We start from the raw sequence: 21,126 nt of genomic DNA, 5'->3' as shown, positions 1-21,126 counted from the left end.
ATCGGTGACCAGGATATCTAGGATAGACCGAGGTTATATCCTAATATTGTGTATAGGTGTGTGCCTAATTTAAAAAGCATTATGGATAAGCAAGTTGTTGAGAATAGTACCAACAATGGGAGGATGGTTTCATGTCGAATGATTAGTCCGTGCAAACACATTTTTATTGATACAAGTGTCAGTATAAGGGGCAGAAATATTGATGTAAAAGGAAAATATTCCTGCTATTCCCAGTGGTATATATTGCTTTGTGCTTGCAATGTCCTGTCTTTTATGTGGGCAAAACTGAGCGTAAACTTTCTCAGAGAATATATGAACACCAATATGATATAGCCCATAAAAAGGAGACTAATGCCTTATATCAGCATCTGATTAAGCACCCTGAACACCAGTTCAAATTTGTTGTAGTGCATCAAGTTCAAAAAAGTCCCTATAATGGTCCTTGGAAACTATACTTGGAACAAAGGGAAGCTTGGTGGCAGATTTATTTGAATGCTTGTTTTCGCCCCTGGGCTGAATGATGGTATTTCCATCTCTAGCACTTTAAAAATTAAAACAGTTTGAAAGATAACAAGTATGTTTTTTTTATTCATATTGGTCAGAAAACAATGTTTATGTGTTATACACCTGTAAGCATATAGTTAGTTTTTCATATATGTTTAAAAATATATATATCAGGGTTGTAGGTTGCAATTTGCATTTTTAATTATTGTTTTAGATTCATTGGCTGTTGGACCATGATGTATTTCAAATGTGGTATAAGAAGAACTGATGACTTTTTTCTTTATCTGAAGAAGTTTGGTTCTTGTACCTGACGAAAGCGCTAATTTTCATTAAATTTTGTGTCCTGGGATTCTACACACTGCTGTGCTTTTTTGTTTTACTAGTTTTGGTTGCTGAATTTTGTGGTTCCAGGGCCGAGTATCTGTAACATTATGCATGCACTCAGTTCACTGGACCACAAGTACCAGTATGACTCATTCATAGTCCTTGTGGGTGTAAATGACGTAAGGGTCATGCTGCTAAATGCTAGGAGCTTAAACAAAAAACTGCACTCTTTGGAAGCACTTCTATCACAAGAAGATGTAGATGTCTGTGCATTCACAGAAACCTGGTTTAAGACCTCAGAGAGTACCCTCAGCCCTTCAAGGCTACAATGCTTACCACACCTTTAGACCACAAAATGAATGTGTGAAAACCAAAGGAGGTGGTGTTTCAGTCTATAGTAGAGATAAATTCACCTCCTGTCTAGTTAGACTGGACAACTCCATGGAGTTACTCCAGGTCCAGGTTATGGTGGGTAAAACCTCCATTCAGATTCAGGTCCAGGTTGTGTTGGGTAAGAACCCCATTCAGATTCTAGATAATTATAGATCCCCCTCCATGGGTCACAACACCCATGAAACCTACTTAACCAAACTGCAGACAATCTAAATTTTACCGAACACACACTGGTTATGGGGGATTTCAGTTGTCCCACCTTCAAATGGGAAACCTACTCTAGCCCAAACTCGCTGGCATAAAAGTTCCTTGACTTTGCAAATTCAGATGCCCTGGAACAAACTGTCCATACCCCGACAACAGGAACAAACATTCTAGATTTGGTCCTCACCAATATGTCAAACAGGTGCACTGCTGCAACTGTTGGACCCTCGTTAGATAAAAGTGACCACAAATCGGTCACATTCGAAATGACAATAACACCAGAACTCATAAAGGCTGAAATCAGATTAAAAAACTTCACCAAGGCAAAATATAGCCTCTTAGGTGAGGGTATAAATGCACTCCAAACCCCACCCCAAGCTGAAAATGGTAACTATGCCGAAGCTTACAGTAAAACCCTGTACAATCACTTGCATAAGTGTATAAGCTTGGCTGTACCAGAATGAGCCAAAGCCCCAAACAAAAACAAGCTGCCATGGTGGACATCCAGCATCAACAAACTCTACAATTAATGCAAAAAGTTGCTGTCCAAGAAAACAAAGTCAAGGCCCCAGCAATGGAAAAGCACCCTCCTCAGCCTCAAGAGGCAAATAAGAGAACTTGTCAAATCCTCCAAGAGCTCCTTTGAGAGAAACATAGCAGGTACTGCCAAGGATAACCATAAGGCCTTTTACAGCTCCCAAGTAACCTAAAGGGTAGGACCCAAGCATGTGCAGGACTAGTGGCCAATGGTATCACACACACTGTCCCCACAGAGATAGCAAACCAGCTAGTGGATAGGTTTGGAGTAAATGCCACTTCCTTATTCTATCCTAACTTACAAAAGCCCTCCCCCAAACTTCCCCACCACCTTACATATCTGAAGAGCAGGTCTCAAAGCCCTGACCATGGTGAAAAACACAGCCTGTATGGGACCAGATGATATCCCAGGCTGTCTTCTAAACAGGCTCAAAGATGAACTACCATCACCACTAAGTATCCTCTTCAATCATAGCCTAACCACATGCTTTGTTCCCGCATAATGGAGAACAGCTACAGTTATTCATCTCCACAAAGGTGGCCTACCAGCAGATCGAGGGAATTATAGACCCATAAGCCTGACCAGCCTCATCTGTAAGACCATGGAACATACCATTATGGACCTCATAAATAAAGACATAGGTGACCTCCAAACCCTGCACCCTACCGAATTCGGCTTTGTTAAGGGCCGATCCTGCTTGTTAAATCCGGTGGATTTCTTTGAAAGTATGATTGGTGAGGGCAAATCTATGCAGACAGCATACCTCAACTTGGCAAAGGCTTTCAACACAATTTCACATTCAGTCATTATGGATAAACTTAGCAAACTGAATGTAAACTCCTTTGTTGTAAGATGGGTTGCCAACTGGCTCACAGACCAGACACACACTATCAAAGTGAGTGATTCCACATCAACCAGCAGACCTGTTACTAGCGGAGTGTCACAGGGGTCTGTGCTGGGCCCCCTACTGTTTGGTATATACTTCTCAGAAGTTCAGGTCAAAACTAAGGGGTTGTGGCTGACCACGTTTGCAGATGACTGCAAACTATGTGCAATCATTGAATCCCCAAATTATGTCAGTGTACTCCAGGAGGGTCTCACACAGATCAACGACTGGTGTACTAGTCATGGTCTCAAACTGAATACAGAGAAATGCATCAACATTCCCTTTGGCACAAACAATGTCTCTTCACACTATCAAATCAACAACAATACCCCAAGTACCCATGAAGTGTTAAGGGACCTGGGATCACAGGTTGACTGAGACCTTAACTTCGACCACCACGTGTCTATCATAGTAAGGAATGCTTTCCACTTAGCTCACTTGATTATTAAAGGTATCATCTCAACAGTAAAAAAGGATGTTCTTCGTATTTCACTGTTGCAGTCATTACATTTGGGTAATCCTGCTGGCAGGTTGCCCTCAGTCGGCCTGAATTCCAAAGTCCTGGGTCCTGCCATTTTTTTTAGTCTTTCTTGCCGCGCGGTGCCCGAAGCAGAAGCAGTTCGCAAGTGCCGGTCGGCTGACTCCTGAGATTTTCGTGTTCGAGTTTCAGATCCAAAGTCTTCAATAAAGCTAAGTACCCCGTTGGGGAAACTTTTTTCTTGCTCCAGACCAATGTCAGGAAAAAGTAAATAACTGTATTTCTTGTGGAAAGCAAATACCTCATAAGGATTTTCATTCTTACTGTATTCCTTGCCTAGGCCCTGATCACAACGTTTCTGGTAGTCGGTTTTGTGCTATATTTAACCAACGCACTATTAAGCGTTGGTATGATTTTGCTTTAAACTATTTTGGACACTGGTTTAATTATCCAGAAATGTCGTCGGATAACCATCCAACTACCGGAGTTCACAAAAAACGCAAAGAAAAGGAGAGAGCTAGATTATCGAGGTCCAAAACCGATGACGAAGCTTCTCCTAAGCCAGTCGCCGGTTCGCCGGTTCTCATTGAGGCGCTTTCACAGCCCCTGACGCCCGCTACTTTAGAGTCACAGGCCGCTACTGACTCCCACGTGGAGTCGGCCATGCCGCTGGAAACTCAAGCTATTGGAGTCCGGATACTATTCCTTCAAATGGGTCTGGAGCCGCTGAGCAGGCACCGGTTTCTGAGGGTGTATTCAGACCTAAACATCTTTACATTAAACCGACTTCAGCTTCAAAGGCAAAGACTAAAGCACCTTCTAAAGCAAAGAAACAAACTCAAGAGCCACGTGGTCAGGCCTCTATGCCCAAAAAACAGATGCTCAAAATGGCCGAAGACTTGATTACCTTGATCAGGGGCTCCCTTTCCCCTCCTGATAAGAGGCCTAGGCAAGAGACTGACTATGAATCTTCACATCAGGTTTCCATTTCTTCTGATTCCTCTTCTGATCAGGAATATTCTCTCCCTCACATGAGGATTCTGATGCTGAAGAATCTATACCTTCAGCTTCTCCTCCAGAGGACTATTTTTTGGGGAAACCTTGCATACCATGAGGGAGCATTTCCACTGGGAGAGCCAAGATTTTTCAGAATCCAAAAAGAGGCTCAGGGATTTCCTTTTACTACCTCAACAAAGGCCACTAGCCATTCCACCTGTGTTAGACATTGTAGATGATGTGTTTTCGGAGTCTAGTCTTAACCCTGACTCCTTACCTCCAGCTCCTGTTAACCCTGACAGATATTACAGGGTTCCTGACTCTCATAAATTCCTTTTTAAAAACCCTGCTGCAGACCCAGAAACTATTTCACAGGGTCCCAAAGGAGTTAAGGCTTCTGCTGCAAAAATCCTACCCCCTCTGACAGAGATTCTAGGGCACTGGATAGATGGGGAAAAAAGGTATACACATCTGCTACCTTGGCTATAAGGGCCTTAAACTGTCAGTTTCATATGCTCAAATATCAGCAACATGTCATGGCATTACTTAAACAGAAAATGTTGTTAAACTCTGAATGTGCAGAAAACAAGGAAATGCAGGATTTATTGCATGCAGCTGAACAAGTTGGAAAGCATACTTTGCAATGTGGTTTTGATTCTTTGGAGGCCTCCTGCAGGGCCGCAGTTAAAGGTTCTGTAATTAGGAGGCATGCTTGGTTAAAGGAACAAAATCTGCCTGATCATGTCAAAGTTAAATTATTAGATGCACCTTTACAGCATGATACTTTATTTGGTGCTAAGGTAGAAGAGGTGTTAAAGAAAATGGAGGACAAAGCTAAATCTATGCAAACTGTCAAAGATATTTTACAGGTACAGCCACCTAGGTTTAGTAGACACTGTCCAACAAAGAACTGGCCCTTTCCTGTGTCAGACAGACCTCAAAGGGGCAGACCCAGACGCCCTAGAGGCAGACCCCAGGCGGAAGGTTCATACAGGTAAAAGCAATGGGGTGCCTCTATCTCCAAAGTTGGAGAAGACAAATCTCAGCCATACAGGAAACAGTCACAGTGACTTCCCCCTGCCTGCACCAAGCACTTATCTCCTGGCAGCACCCTTAGGGGGAAAATTAGCACTTTTTTCTCAAAATTGGCACATCATAACCCAGGACAAGTGGGTTCTAAATATCGTGTCACAAGGCTACAAGTTCCATTTCCATACCCTGCCAAAGGCAAACGGCTGGCCAGATCTGCCAAAAAATCAATGGGCAGAGGCACAAAAACAAGTCTCATCCCTCATGGACATGGGGGCCATTCACCAAGTACCAGACCAAGAGCAGAGACAAGGATTTTACTCAAGACTGTTCTTGGTACCCACAAAGGACAAGGCCTGGGGGCCAATACTGGACCTATCTATTCTGAACACATTCCTGGATATACCAAAATTCAAGATGTTGACTTTGCAGCAGCTTCTGCCCATGCTGGGCAAGAACGCTTGGCTTGTGACTTTAGACCTAAAAGAGGCATACCTGCATGTCCCAGTCAGACAAATATGTAGAAGATACCTCAGATTCAAGGCTGGCTCAATGCATTACCAATTCTCTGCACTGCCCTTTGGCTTATCTACTGCACCCAGGGTCTTTACAAAGTGCCTGACACCAGTAATTGCATTTTGCACACAAAGAGGAATACAAATATATCCTTACTTGGATAACTGTCTAATTCAAGCAGAGAACAAGGACATTCTTCTGCAGCATCTGGAGTTTGTGAAAAGACTTCTAACATGTCTAGGGTACACAGTCAATGAAAAGAAATCAAAACTAGTACCCTCTCAAGAGATAATATTCCTGGGTGCAAGCTTAAATACAACTGCCCAGATGGCTTATCTCACGCCAGACAAACAAAGGCAACTGACTACCTATTTCGAAATGTTGGCAACAAAGGCCCATTTATCTGCAAGAAAAATTCTGCAGGCTTTGGCCTTCAAGGCATCCTGCATCCTACTAATTCCATATGCAAGACTGCATATGAGGAAACTACAATGGTACCCAAAAAGTGTTTGGACTCAACATTGCCACAGCCTGGAAACTATGATTACTCTCATTTCCTGCCTGCAATAGGAATTTTGATGGTGGGCAAAGTCTTGCCACCAAAACAAGGGACAGCCATTCACATTACCCCCAGCCAGGCAAACACTAACAACGGATGCATCAGATTATGCCGGGGGGCCCACATGGCAGGAAGATGCATTCAGGGCACATGGGCCTCAAACCAAATGCATCTACATATCAATCAAAAAGAGATGGTAGCTGTTCAAAATACCCTGACAGCCTTCAAGGACCTACTTCATCCAAGACAACTACTGATAAAGACAGACAATACCACGGTCATGTGGTATATAAACAAGCAGGGGGGGCACACATTCTTACCCCCTTTGCAGACTAGCCATGACTTTGTGGGACACAGCATTGATTTACCAAGTACATCTGCAGGCACAATTCCTGCCAGGAAGGAAAAATACTCTGGCAGAGGAACTAAGCAGAAACCTCATGGATCCCCACGAGTGGCAGCTGAATCCACAAGTCTTCAGCATGATAACAAGGAAATGGGGATGCCCGGACATAGATCTGTTTGCCTCCCCTCACAACTACCAACTAAAAAGATTCTGCACAAGGATTTATCACAGACAAGCATGGAAAGTGGACGCCCTATTTTTCAGCTGGATAAACCTATCAGTATATGCCTTTCCTCCACTGCCTCTCCTCCCCAAGGTCAGACAGGAGAAGCCAAAGATGATACTAATTGCCCCAGACTGGCCCCGCCAGTACTGGTATCCAATACTAAGGAACTTGTCTCAATGCCCAGCTTGAACCTTACCTCAAATACCTCATCTACTGTCCCAGCAAAACAATCAGATCCTGCACGGCCAAATCAGGACTTTAAACCTGGCAGCATGGTGGATAATGTAGTCATACAAAACACACCTCTCAGTAAAGCTGTGATGGATGTCATTTTGGAAGCCAGAAGGCCTAGTACTAGAAAATCTTATGCTGGAAAATGGAAGAGATTCTGTGCTTGGAACCAGGCACAAGGAACTGATACAACTGTGCCAAATATTACTCAGATTTTGCAATACTTAACTGAGATGCTGGACAAAGGTCTATCTTTTTCATCTATTAATATTCATGCCTCTGCCATTTCGGCTCATTACAATACAGAGCCACCAATCTTTTCTCATCCCTTATTAAAGCAGTACCTTAGAGGAGCCAAAAATTTAAGGCCTCCAAGGAGATTACCAATGACTGCATGGGACCTCAACTATGTCTTGGAAAAACTCACCCTGCCTCTCTTTGAGCCAGCTGCTACTGCTGATATAAAGTTTTTATCTTCGAAAACAGCTCTGCTCCTAGCAATAACTTCTGCAAGACGAGTTTCAGAGCTACAGGCACTCATGGCTGTGGAATCTTTTATCATTTTTTATCCAGACAAGAGTCTCTCTGAGGACAAACCCAACATTTATGCCTAAGGTGGTGTCCATTGTGGCTCTTAACCAAACTATTCATCTGCCAATTTTTATCCAAATCCGCAGAACAAGGGGGAGAGAATTCTACATTCTTTGGACATACACAGACAGCTTAGATTCTACTTGGACAGAACCAAAGTTTTCAGAAAGACAGAGCAATTACTAGTGGCATATGCTGCAGGATCACAAGGAAAGGCTATCTCAAAGCAGACTATTTCAAAGTGGATAGGTCACTGCATTCTTTTCTGCTACTTACACCATGGCAAGCTAGTGCCCAAGGGCATTAGGCCACATTCAACCAGAGCTGCAGCCACTTCAGCAGCCTTTCTTAGAGGAGTACCAACCAAAGACATTTTAGAGGCTTCCACTTGGAGTTTAGTGTACACTTTTACAAAGCACTATTATCTGCCACTCTACTCTAAATCTAGGGCAGGCTTTGCCACTGCAGTTCTGCAGGGCGTCATAGCCACTCCTAACGCTGTGTAGCTCCAGCCTCCCAACCATAGCTTTGGGACTCTACCCAAATGTAATGACTGCAACAGTGAAACACGAAGAACATAGTACAGTTGTTTACACTTACCATAAATGTAGATGTTCGAGTGTATTCACTGTTGCAGTCCAGATTACGCACCCACCATCCCCCTTTCTTCTGATGGAACCTATCTTTTCTTCTTTGATGTATACAACCTATGTGGTGTATTTGCTTGTAGAGGAAGGTAAAGTTTATATTGGTGCATGTATTTATATATATATATATATATATATATATATATATATATATATATATATATATATATACATATAAGTTTTGGCTACCCTTTTAGGGGGCACCTGACATCTGAGGCAAGAAAAACTAAAGAAAATGGTGTCCACCGCATCTTTTATACCCCTGACGACCTGATGTCAGGGAAGGGGTGATAGCAGCCGACGCAGGACCCAGGACTTTGGAATTCAGGCCGACTGAGGGCAACCTGCCCGCAGGATTACCCAAATGTAATGACTGCAACAGTGAATACACTCGAACATCTACATTTATGGTAAGTGTACACAGCTGTACTTTATAATCCCCCTATACCCGACACTTATCCAGCCCATAATCTAGTGTAGCACCCCATTCGGCATGTACCGTATGAAGCACCTGCAGCAGTTAGAGAGACCTCAGCGGAATCTAACAAAGAAGATCAAGGACCTCCACCATATGCCTTACAAAGACTGACTAAAATCCCTGTCACTATACTTAGTATCATATAGACTTCTTAGGGGAGACTTATGCCTGTTCTACAGAGCAGTCCAAGACTCAAACCTAATTAACTTACTGCATATCTGTAAATCAAATGGGTCTAGGGCTACCAGTTCCAGGGACTTAAATGTGGCCTGTGACTTAAATAGGACATGCTAGAGGCACAGATTTATCTCCCAGTGACTGCCACGTCTTTGGAACAGGCTACCAGTTCATGTGAAACAAAGCACCTTTATGACACTGTTTAAGAGGAACCTGGACGAGTGGATGGGGCACCGTAAATTCTTACCAGGGATGGCGCCCACAATCCTGCTGGACATGGGAAGTCATCATTAAATGCAATCTTGGAGATTGATTAGCACTTCTGTGGTGTTACATGGGTTGAAACGGCTAGGCTTAAAATGACCTCCAGGTCAATAACCTAGTAATCCCCTATGATCCTATGAGATGTACCTCCCTAGACTATATGAAGCTAGATATCATGGAACTCAACAAAAACTCTACTACTGGCCCTACCCTAGTCTGGAGCCTTACCTCAGATCCCAAACTTTATCACACCCCCGGAACACTTCCAAACTCTTTAAGTAATCATTTCCCTACCAATCTCCAAAGATACTCCCCGCAGCCACCCAAAAAACACCTTTATAGAGACAGTCATAAACTCACCAACTTCAATTCAGAATCTTTTAACTCTAAACTGTCCAGCATAAACTGGTCCTTCCTCCATAATAGCTGTTAATGAAGCTGTTAATTCATTCAATCAGATCTTCCTAGACATACTAAATCCACTAGCACCTACCAGAAAAATTAGAATAAAATCTAACTTTGTGCCTTGGCTCACCAAATATACCAGCACCAGTGTCTGGAAAGCCTGGGTCAAAAACAAATTCCCTTCTCTACTTCAAACGTACAAAGAGTTCAGAAACCTTTCAAAAAACTAGTTAATAAGAAGAATTATTTTCTGCTCCCACCAATCAAACCTGCAGAATAATAAAAAAAAATTCTGGACAACCATTAATAAACTTCTTTATCCTGACAACCCAACCCCTTCCCCCATAACACCGCAACTGAAACTGCCACTCTCCTAAACAACTACTTCGTACATACTATCCAAAAGTTAACTCAAGTAACAACACCTTCTTTTCCCTTCGTTCATCTTCCAAGAAAGCATCTTCCAACATCTTCTCATTTAAAACTGTTCCCACCTCTTACATCAAATCTCTTTTGCTCAGACTCAAATTTTGCTTTCCCTCTGCTGCTGAGTCTACTGGTTATCTTGTCTCTATACTTATAAATTGATCTATTATTGAAGCTTGTGCCCCTGATATATGGAAATCCTTTTATAGAATCCCACTAAATAACAGCGGTAACTCTGTTGACCCTTCTAACTTCAGGCCCATTGCCAGTCTGTCCCCTATCTCTAAAACTCTTAAGAAATGCATACACGCCTAGTTGCTCAAACATCTGCTAGACAACAGCCTGCTTACCACCACCCAGCACAGTTTCAGGCCCCACCATAGTACTTCCACTGCATTACTGTCTTTCACCCATACAGTAGCCGAGCGCTGTAATAACAATATGCTTATTTCTTGTCTACTCCTTGATCTCTCAAAAGCTTTTGACACTGTTTCTCACTCTAAACCTCTACATAAACTCTCAGAACTCGACCTATCCAGCTCCTCAGTTAACTGGTTCTCCAGCTACCTCTCCAATAGGCGACAGTCTGTTCATCGACAAACTGTCCACTCTCCCTTTCATCTAGTCAGCACAGGAGTTCCTCAAGGATCCATCCTGGACCCCCCTCCTATTCAGTATCTTCACAAATAAACTTCTTTCTGCTTCCAAACTCTCTACTCTGTTACAGTACACCAATGATTCCACACTCATCTTTACCGTCTATAATATTCCAGACATTTTAACACTCACTCATGACAGTCATAGAAACACGGCACTGTGATAATCAGCTAGTACTTAAGCCTAAAAAAAACAAAATTACTTCTATTCCTTCCCAACACACTGGCTCTACAGAAACCCTCCTTTGTCATCACCTCCCTTGGCAACATTATCATTAAAGCTGAACCTCATACCAAACTACTTGGCACCATAATTGATGATGAATTACAGTTTGACATATACATCCAGCAATGCATAAAAGAAATATCAGAAACGTGGCCTACTTTATAGAAATTACTCACTCCTACCTCCAAAATTTCTCTGGCTCAGTCACTCCTCTTACCCTGCTTTACTCTATGTTGCCCCTATCCTTACTAACATTCACTCTACTCTTTTGTCCAAACTAGACCAAACATACAACAAAATAGCCAGATTCTGTGCAAATCTTCAACTCTCACCACTGTCTCACTCTTAAGAAGCTTCAATGGCCTGAATTCTCACATCAACTACTACTTCCTCAACTACAGATCACACACACACTGTTCTTTACAAACTTCTTCCTGTCCTTCCCTCTCCAACTTCGTGTCATACTACATCCCCTTCCAACATCTCCGCTCAACTGACAGACATCTTGACACCTCTAAACCAAAAAGGAACAATGGAAAGTCCCTTTACAAGTACTCAGTAGCACGTTTGGAACACACTTCTCCCTCACATAAGAAATATCTCTCAACATCAAACATCACCAGTTTAAAAGAGAGTTAAAATGCTACCTCCTAAATACTTGGTCTTGACCATGCCAAGCTCTCACTTGACACCTCTGAATCCGCTCTATTTCTCTCACTCCCCTTCAAATACTTTAGAAATATCTCCTTCTATCTCACTGACTCTCATTTCTGTCCTGTACATTCTAACATGTAACCCAATGTTTTCTCACATGTGGCATCATACTGATGGAATCTTTAATTGCTAATTTATATCTTCACTATTACTTTATCTCTGTTATGTCTTTTCCCACTGATACTTTTGTTTTACATCTTAGATTAATTTATTATTATATTGTAACTATTGTAATTGGAATTCTTATTAACATTTAGTGTATTGTGTTTTTGCTTAAGTACCCAGGTCTGGGTAGTGTACTCTGCTTTATTATGTCTATTTTATTTTTATTGTATTTTCTAATCATCTAATCATCTTGTATCATCTAATCTCTACACTCCTCTATGACTCACCCATTTTCACCAATCTATCCAAGAATAACTTCAGTAAATTGGAAGTGTCATACAATAACATTGCCAGATTTGCCACAGGTAACCCATACAGAACCCACCATTGCATAAACATAAAGCATCTAGGATGGCTGGAACTACAAAACCTGATTAAATTCCACCAACTAACCATTGCCTATAACATTCTTTATAACCCTTCCAATACTCCAATTGTATCTACCCTCAGCACCCCCTATAAAAATCCGAGGTCCTTAAGATCAGCAGACAAACTGCTTGTACATACCTCTAAACCTAACAACAGAGCTGTGGATTCTCTCTTCTCTAATGCTGTTGGAAAATCCTGGAATCTTCTTCCCAGTGACCTCTCCTCACTCACCTCTTTACCACTCTTCAAAAATAGACTTAAACTTTACCTTAAAACACACTGGCTATGCCCAAGGACCAAACCTGACTAGTTATCTATCTTTTCAAACTGGGCTTTCCCTATCCATTACTTCTCACCTACTGTAATACCTTCCTATTACTATTTTTTATCATCTCTCTCTATATTACATTACTTCTATGCGCTGTGGATACTGGTTTTTAAGTAAATGCTTTATCAATATCGCTACAAAATTAACTTCTTTTTTACTATTGACTTTACTTGTATAATGCATTGTACCTGTGAAATACATTGTTATGATTCTTGCCCTCATTGAATATCCTATGCTAACCTGTATGCTGTACTACATATGTTACTGTTGTATAAATATTTTTTTCCTATTTGTTATTGTTATTGTAGTTGTATGTCTTTGTTTATGTCTTGGAGCTCATCTCCCCGGGCCTGTACTGAAAATGGACATATATCCAGTTAGACTAGCCCGGTCAACAAATGTAAAATAAAATAAATAAAAATAAATTAATTAATTTTTACTTATGTTTATACACTGGAGCTTTTCTCCTTGGGTCTCCAAGGAAAATGGGCCACTTACTCAGTTGGACCAACCTGGTTAACAAATGTCAACTAAATAAATAAATATAAAATATGTGTCCCAGGCTAGTATGAGCCTAGCATTGAGTAGCATTTTATATTCTCCAAGGATGATGCTACAATATGAAAAAAAGATGACTAACTTTAATAACTGGCTTAGTTTCTGGTGTCATTCTAAGAGGGTGCAATATTTGTCAGCATGGAAGGAGATGGTCAACAGACCACACTGCTTTGCCAGGGATGGTCTGTACCTCTCCTCTATTATCACGGCTACACAGGTAAAAACTGCACTGTCCAAAGCCAAGAATACAGCTTCCATGGGAGCTGATAATATCCCTGGCTGTGTTCTACATAAATTACAAAGTGAACTGGCACCACACCTGAGTACCCTGTTCAATATCAGCCTCATTTCAGGCTTTGTTCCTACCAAATGACGCTCTGCTATGGTCATCCCACTCCACAAAGGGGGAGCGACTACAGACCCAGGGAAATACTGCCCCATTAGCCTGACGAGCCTGATATGTAAGGCTATGGAGTGCATCATCATGGACCTTATAAATAAGGACACAGGGAATCTCTAAACTCTGGACCCCACGCAGTATGGGTTTGTGAAAGGTAGATCATGCCTGCTCAAACCAATAGACTTCTTCGAGTCTGTCACTAGAGCTGTGGATGAGGGCAAGGTAATTCACACAGCCTACCTAGATCTTGCCAAGGCCTTCAACAGCATCCCTCACTCAAGAATCGTAGATAGACTCCCTAAACTAGGCATAAACCCCTATGTAATGAAATGGGCTGCCAATTGCCTCACTGATAGAACCCACACTGTGAAAGTAGCAGACTCCAAATCTGACTACCGATCAGTTACAAGTGGTGTCCCACAGGGATCGGTCCTAGGTCCTCTCCTGTTTGGCATCTATTTCTCTGAAGTTCAAGCCAACACAAAGGGACTCTGGCTGACCATGTTCGCAGATGATTGCAAAGTGGGAGCCATTACTGATTCTCTAACTGATGTAGACATTCTACAGAAAGGCCTCACTGACACCATTGACTGGTGCCAGAACAATGGCCTTAAGCTCAATGCCAAAAAGTGCATTGTCATTCCCTTTGGGAAAAATTCAGTGCCCATGAACTACCACATAGGTGGTAGTCCACTAAACACCGAAGGTGTGATAACAGACCTGGGGACACAGGTTGACAGCAACCTCTCCTTTGATAACCACATTGCCACTGTAGTCAGAAAGTCCTTCTATGTGGCACATCTCATTACAAAAGGTTTCTCATCCAGGAAGAAAGAGGTCATAGTCCCTCTCTACTCATCCCTCATTAGACCTATTATAGAATACAACACCCCATTTGGTATGTACCTCACTAGACACCTACAACAACTGGAAGGGCCACAAAAATACCTCACTAAGAGGATCTTAGGCCTTAGACACATGCCCTATATGGACAGACTCAAAAAACTCCAGCTATACTGTGTCTCTTAACACCTACTTAGAGGCGATCTCTGCTTGATGTACAAAGCCATGTCTGACCCAGAGCTGTTAGATATGCTGCACCTAAAGAAATCCCTCAATGCTACATGCTCCGGGGACCTTAGCCTCATTACTGCAAAAAACAGAACATGCTGGAGGGACAGGTTCCTAACCCAGAGACTTCCCATACTCTGGAACAAACTTCCCATTCACGTCAAGCAGAGCACTTCACTGGCCCTCTTTAACAGAAATCTTGACGAGTGGGCGGGCAATAGTAAGTTCACTCCAGGGATCACTTCAATGGCCTTGCTTGACAGGAGCACTGGGAACTAACTTTGGGCAGCATGATGCCAGGGAATCTCCTTGGGCTAGGCTTATGTAGGCTCCAGGGCCATTAGCCTAGTACACACCTATGAATCTATATTCATGGGTGACTTTAATTACCCCAGTATTAACTGGGAATCATGTATAACACCAAACATGCAGGTACAGAGACTCTTAGATTTTGTAAATACAAACTCACTGGACCAGATTGTCATTACACCGACCAGGGGGATAAACACACCGTATCTTGTCCTCACTAATACGGGAAACTGCTGCAAATCACCTAGTGTAATGTCCTCTCTGGAAAGGTCAGACCACAAAATGGTCTCCTTTGAAGTAAAAATAAAACCTAGAACCCCGGCTAATCCAAGAAAGTTCAGGAACTACTCTAAGGCTAACTTCCTACTGCTATTAAGTGATAACTTGACAAAATGCCAAGTCCCCATAAACCCCGAGAACACTGCTGCCTATGCACAACTATTCACAGAAACTCTATAAAAGTTTGTTAATAGCTGCATAGAGGCAGCTGTACTCACCAGGAATAAGTACAGAGCTAACTAAAAAACAAGCCACTATGGTGGAATCACATCAGTAGGCTCTATAAGAGAAGGAAGAAAATCATGGCAAAAATTAGAGGTGTATCACCAAGCAGGATAAAAGCACTCTCAAACTAAACAAACTACTCAGAGGAAAAATAATCTGTACCAAAGCCAAATTTGAGGTAAATTGGCCTCCCAGAACAAGGACAACAAGACATACTTTAGCAATGTCTGCAACCTCAAAGACAGTACACAAATGTGTACAGAGCTTATTGTTAATACAGCCACATATACTGAGACGGATGATATAGCAGACCTATTGACAGACAAATTTCAGCTCTAACTTTGGCCCTCTCTCTCCTTCCAGGAAATATCATCAAATATAACCCCCTTGCTATCACTAGGGAACAGGTCCTCAGCACTCTCTGTAAGGCCAAGAACACTGCATTGATGGGCCCAGGCAGTATCCCAAGATGCCTTCTAAATAGCATGAAACATGATCTATCAGGCCCTCTGCATTACTATTTAAAGTGTAGCCTCCAAACAAGCTTCGTGCCTAATGAGTGGTGAACAGCAACAGTCATCCCTCTGCCCAAAGGTGGGCCATCTACAGACCCTGGAAACTACAGCCCCATAAGTCTCACTAGTCTCATATGCAAATCCATGGAAAGAATTGTCATGCAAATGATCAATAGTGACATAGTAAACGACACTGGACCCAACCCAGTTGGATATCTTCAAGGGCAGCTCTCGCCTACTCAGCCTGGTGGACTTCTTTGAGAAAGTCACTAAAGCAATGGATGAGGGCAAAATGGTTCACACTGGCTACCTTGACTTGGCCAAGGCATTTGACACAATATCCCACTCGAGCATTGTTGACAAACTCAAGAGTTTAGGTGTAAACCTTTATGTTACCTGGTGGATAGCCAGCTGGCTCACAAGAAGACTCTCTTAAACACCCACATGCATGTGTGTGTAGATGTGTATTTGCAAGTGTATTATATAAATGTGTGTCTGTTTTACATATAATACACACACACAAACGGACATGTGTACATACAAACTGAGCACACAGACACAGTCACACATGCATCATACACACAACTGCTGACACATATGTGCCAGATGTGAGAATCTTGGGAACTGCCTGGATAATACACACACACACACACACACACACACACACACACACATACTGAAGTAACCAATCATAACATAGACAACAAATAGAACTAAAGAACATAGGATAAAATGGGAAAAAATAGCAAGTATACACTGAAATAAAATGCTCACACGAAAGTGTAGTAAAACTAACAAACTGTAATAAATAAAACAAACACTACTTAAAGCATAAAACACTGTAGCAAAAGTTTAAATTAGCCCCATATATAAAAAATGTATACTTACACTGTGTGTCCAGTTGTGTGGTATAAGCAGGTTATGTGAAATCCACTCTCTATAGTTGATTTCATCTCCAGATGACCTTCACAAAGTCTACATACAACATGACCATCCACAGCCATCATCTCTTACACTTGCCACAGCAGGACCTGGGCCCACCTTCTAGAAAGCCTGTGAAGTCTTATTCATAAGCCTACTGTCATTAGCAAAAATAAATTGTAAATAATATTAATAATAATAATAATAATAATAAATGTACTAGCTTCTCTTGTATTGTTTTGTTGTGTCTGAGTTCTCAACTGAACTGAAGTCAGTAGACACTAAAAATCATTTCCTAAAAAAATACCCGACTATACCCCACCCCACCCCCCAGAAAAAAAAAGAACATTAACCGTCATTCCCCACAGGATTTTCCCACGCAATTCCTAAAGTTAGTACTTTGTGATGAATGCATTACCATGTAATAAAGTCAGATAAATAAATAAGTGCATTGACTCAATGAAGACATGTTAAACAGCCCATTATTTAAGCTTTTAATTAAATGAAATGAAAACAACCTAATAGAAATTCAAATATTACGCAAAAAATATCTTCACACCCAAAGATGTCTCATTAGGGGGCCAATGGTGTGCAACAATAATCCCATTAAATGGTAAAGAGAAATCCTATGCGCTGATGTTTGAATTTGTGTGAATAGCTTTCTGTACAATACAAGTCCAGACCATTAGCAGATCATTACATCCTGCAATCCCATCATTGCCATTTACAGCATAGATACATGGTTCCTCAAAGGGGAGAACATTCACAGCTGGGTCTGTTTGAAGGTATTGAATACCACCACCAGCCCTCCTAAATCTTAAGCCTTGCTGCTAAATATATGCTGCAGACCGGAACAGAGGTTTGCACACATTTCAAGGAAAGTTTATGCTGTAGGTGGAACTGTATTAACATCATGCACAATTTCATAAAGGAGGAGGTAATTAGGTAAGTGGGTGGCAAAGTTTCAGCTTCGGTCTGAGGCAAGAAACTGAGATCAGGAGACGAGACAATGCCCTTTTAATAATGCAGCATCTGAAGTCACTTCCAATAGCAAATAATGAGGGAAGGTACTGGATGATTAAAAACTATTTGACTAATAATAATAATGATAATGGTACTTTTCCGTTAAACCCCTACCACTTTGCGCTGCTGTGTTTTGCCGGTATTTTCTCTTTGTTCACCATGATGTACTGTTTCACAGTTTTTGTTTCACACAATCTTGTGTTTTAACCCACTTGGGCAAAAATCATAATAATAAAAGATGCTGCCTTTCTGTAACAGTAATCACTGAACCTAAAATTAGCAATGGCAAAGTCCCTCGCCTGAACATTTCTTCTAAAGAAACATTGGTATACTTCTTCTCAGAAATGCAGCAATACACTCACTGGTATCTAGGCTGGCATTTTCGAATAGCAGTAATGATATGAAAATTAACACTACATAATTTGCATTCAAGAATAAGGCTGTCAGTGACACATGCAGCTGAAGAACCGGCCAAACACAGCAGAGCGAAGTGGTACGGCTGTAATGGAGACTGCCGTTAAACCCCTGACACTTCACACTGCAGTGTTTGGCCGCTGTTTCCTCTTTGTTCACCACAATGTACTGTTTCACACTTTCTTTTTCACACAATCTGGTGTTTGTAACCCACTTAGGCTAAAAATCATAATAAAAGATGTGGCCGTCCTATAACAGTAATCACTGAGCTTACAGTTAGCACGCGCCCTTTGAAAGACAGTTGTAATACTCTGTGGTAAAATGGCAACAGAAGACTGCTGGAAAAATCCCAGTTCATTTCTGTTTGTTTCTCATTACTATTTATATAATTCACTGCACATGAGTGACATATATTTTAACTTTCACTCTGTGTATTGCATGTATTTGCAGGATACCCACACATACATATCTGGTCGTCTGGATGATCTGAATGTGTGATCCTTAAAACACGATGTCATCGCCTTCAAAGCTGCAGCCGTACATTTCAGACAATCCGTGGTGAAGCAGTCATTGTAACCGCTCTGTGCTGACTGCACTTGCCATTCAAAGCGAAAGTCTCTCCCAGTATAATTACAATAATTTCCTGACTACACAAAAATCTGCAATGTGGGAGGAGCTGTTAAAAGTCTAGCAATGGCAACTTCCCTCGCCTGAACATTTCTTGTAAAGAAACATTGCAATACTTGTCAGAAATGCAGCAGTACAGTCACTGTTATCTGTCTAGTTGCATTTTGTAATAGCAAGACTTATACAAGAAATGAATGGTAAATAATTTGGATGCAAGAATAATGATGTCAGTGACACATGCAGCTGAAGAACCGGGCAAACACAGCAGCGCACAGAGTGGTAGGGGTTTAATGGAAAAGTACAATGATAATAATACTATAATAATGATAAAAGTGGATGACAATGAATAATTCTACAGAAGATTGCAAGGTAGGAATAGTCACTGAATCCCAAAATTACTTGGCCTTCCCGCAGGAAGGTTTGTCTCAAATAAATAATTGGTGTCAAAATCATGGCCTGAAACTAAATCCCAAAAAAAAAAAAAAAAAGCATGACTGTATCTTTTGGGACGTCATCTACCCAAGGGAACTACCATGTTGACAATATGCCCCTAAGACTTGACCCAGTTGTTCAGGATTTGCGAACTTATGTGGACAGCGACTTAACTTCTGACTAACAAGTGTCCATTATTGTAAGAAAGGCCTTCTATATTTCACAGATTACAAACAAAGGGATTGTGTCTAGATCTAAGAATGTCATTGACCCCCTTTACTCAACCCTTATTGGGTCAGTCATTGCATATAATGCCTCCTTTGGCATGTATCTGTTCAGACCCATGCAACAACTGGAAAACCTACAAAGATACTTTACTAAAAGGATACAAGGCTTAAACAACATGTCCTACATGGACTGACTATAACCCCTGTCACTATACTTGGCATCTGACTGACTGCTAAGACATGACCTGTGCCTAGCATAGAAGATATCCTCCAACCAATTACTGATGGATTTACTGCACATCAGTAAGTTGTATGGCCTCAGAAATACTCAGTCTAGGGATCTAAATATCATATTTCGCAGAGGATACTATGTACTGCTATGGAACAGATTCCCCATCCACATAAAGCAAAGTTCATCCTTGTCCATTTTTAAGTGCAACTTAGATTTATGGATGGGAAACAGAAAATTTGTCCCCGGATTGCCCCCTACACTAATAATGGACAGATGCAGCTCCTAAGTACTTTATTCTATGTATGACTCCTCAAATTATCTATGGTATGATCCCAATTATTCTCATTATGGGCAATATGTAATTATCAACCATGGAACAGGAAAGGCCAGTCTGTAACCAAATGGGATAGATTATTTCTAATGCAAGAAGGGAAATTGGCTAGAATTAAAATGGCCTGCGAGGGCAGCTGGCCTAGTACCTAACTATGAACCTATAATCTTATGCTTGACATGCATATACAAAACTACATAAAAAACTTACCAAAAACTCGGAAATGCTTCACAGATCCAAAAACTTTTTCATCAATACAACTAAAGCTACACTTGCCAATACTTAGCTCCTCCCCTCACTAATTTATAGTGCTCCCATTCTTACTAAACTCCAGCCATCACAAAAGCAAAATTTGAGCAATGCTGTAATAAAGTGGCAACATTTGCAACAAATACCCTTTGCAGAACTCACTAATATATAGCACTGAAAGCCTAAATTGGTTAGAACTGTCCCATCAACTAACATATACACAACTTATTCCCACCTATAAAATTATCCAGCTGATATCTGCGTATGTAGCACTAAGTACCATTTTGTACAACTATGTTCAGACTCCTCTCTCTATCCACAAACCTATCATATTTGCAGGGTATGGTCAATGTTTATACCATGTTAAGGCGTGGAATTCCTCACCTGTATCCATCAGGTCAGTATTCTCCCTCCAGTCCTTTAAAACCATTCTGAAATAGTTCTTAGCCAAAATCTGTCTCATTTCTTGCTCAACCCCAGGATAACAACATACTTAAGTATGAACAAGTTCCTATTCATACTTGATACTTCCTTACTTCCCCTTTTCACTCATTTCCTAACTTTATTTAGATAAGCAACAACTTTATTTTCCCCACTTTATATTGCAATTCATGTATGTATTATACTAGTCTAAGCG

Source organism: Protopterus annectens, chromosome 1.part0 (assembly GCF_019279795.1).
Source record: "Protopterus annectens isolate FY-2018-M chromosome 1.part0, PAN1.0, whole genome shotgun sequence".
Taxonomy (NCBI): domain Eukaryota; kingdom Metazoa; phylum Chordata; order Ceratodontiformes; family Protopteridae; genus Protopterus; species Protopterus annectens.
Note: the sequence above shows the minus strand (reverse complement) of the source record.